This window comes from Tarenaya hassleriana, unplaced genomic scaffold (assembly GCF_000463585.1).
Source record: "Tarenaya hassleriana unplaced genomic scaffold, ASM46358v1 Cleome279, whole genome shotgun sequence".
Classification (NCBI taxonomy): Eukaryota; Viridiplantae; Streptophyta; class Magnoliopsida; order Brassicales; family Cleomaceae; genus Tarenaya; species Tarenaya hassleriana.
In genome coordinates this window covers 62,931-65,016 of record NW_010966013.1, presented here as the reverse complement: position 1 = coordinate 65,016, position 2,086 = coordinate 62,931, and positions in this window count along the sequence as shown.

Sequence of the window (2,086 nt, the reverse complement as noted above, 5' to 3'; positions counted from 1 at the left end):
ATTGGGAAAAATGCCACTTCATGGTGCAAAAGGGCATCGTGCTTGGTCATAGGATTTCGGATAAGGGGATAGAAGTGGATAGAGCGAAAGTGGAAGTGATTGAGAAGCTACCACCACCGACTAACGTTAAAGGAATCCGAAGTTTCTTGGGTCACGCCGGATTTTATAGGAGATTCATCAAAGATTTTTCGAAGATAGCGAGACCCTTGACTGCGCTTTTGGGCAAGGACGTCCCATTTGAGTTTAATGGGGAGTGCCACAAGGCATTTGGTGTATTAAAGAAGGCACTAATATCACCTCCGATCATTCAACCCCCGGATTGGAGTGTTCCTTTTGAGTTAATGTGCGATGCTAGCGACTTCGCGGTCGGGACCGTATTGGGACAAAAGAAAGATGGGAAGCATTACGCCGTATACTACGCAAGTCGAACGCTCGATGACGCCCAAATGAGCTACTCCACCACAGAGAAAGAGCTCCTTGTTGTAGTGTTCGCCTTCGAAAAATTTAGATCGTACTTGGTGGGTTCTAAGGTCACGCAGCCTTGCGATATCTACTCACAAAGAAAGATGCCAAGCCACAGTTGATTAGATGGATATTGCTTCTACAAGAGTTTGATTTGGAAATTCGAGATCGCAAGGGGACGGAGAATACAGTGGCCGATCATTTGTCAAGACTAGAAATACCCAATGAGATGCCTATCAATGATTCGCTGCGAGAGGAACAAATTTTAGCATTAGAGGTTGGTTCCGATGTCGCTTGGTATGCGGATTTTGTCAATTATTTGGTTGCCAAGGTGATTCCACCGGAGCTGAACTATAATGGAAAGAAAAAGTTCCTCCACGATGTTCGGGATTACTTTTGGGACGAACCATTTCTCTTCAGACGGGGAAAAGATGGGTTATTTAGGAGATGCATCCCCGAAGAGGAAGTGCAGCAAGTGATCCATCATTGTCATGCATCGGATTATGCGGGTCATTTTGCCTCGGCCAAGACATCCGCGAAGGTTTTGCAAGCAGGTTTTTATTGGCCGACTCTCTTTAAGGATGTCCACCGTTTCGTGAGCTCTTGCTATGCTTGTCAAAGAACAGGGAATATTTCGCGTCGGAATGAGATGCCACAAAACTACATCTTAGAAGTGGAACCGTTTGATGTGTGGGGAATCGACTTCATGGGACCATTTCCGTCATCTTGCGGTAACCTATACATCCTTGTGGCTGTGGATTATGTGACGAAATGGGTGGAAGTACTTGCTAACCCGAAGAATGATTCAAGCACTGTTTCAAGGATGTTCAGAAGAATCATATTTCCTCGGTTTGGAGTCCCGAGAGTGGTGATAATGTTGGTTGTAATGCTCTAGGATGATCCGTGATATGACATTTTGACTTTGTATTGATTCATTGGTTTATGAATGCATTACATTCCCGTTATATGATTGGCATGTTTGTTATATTTCGGCATCCTTGAATCATTATAGAATGATTCTAAACTCCCTGGTCAGTTATCATTGTGGGAACTATGATGAATTAAGACTAGCATGAGGTGTGATTGATGCATTGGATGCATATCACAATCATGGGTACTCGTTGTGAACGAGTGACTGGTTGACCCGCATGAGATTGTCACATGGACAGAGTCATGACTTGAATCTCATACAGCGGTTCGTTCTTGGATCCTCAGACCTGAGATGTCTAGAGTATCTGATATGAGGAGTGGCGTGTCTTGACTGCGTCAAACGTCGTCTTTAACCGGATGATCATAACGGCGTTGATCAGATACGTTCACGAATCATATGGAGATAATAGACATGCAATATGGGACTTATCACCTCCTCAATAGGAGAGATATCGCTGGGCCCGACATCGGAACCAACCTCTAATGCTAAAATTTGTTCCTCTCGCAGCGAATCATTGATAGGCATCTCATTGGGTATTTCTAGTCTTGACAAATGATCGGCCACTGTATTCTCCGTCCCCTTGCGATCTCGAATTTCCAAATCAAACTCTTGTAGAAGCAATATCCATCTAATCAACTGTGGCTTGGCATCTTTCTTTGTGAGTAGATATCGCAAGGCTGCGTGACCTTAGAA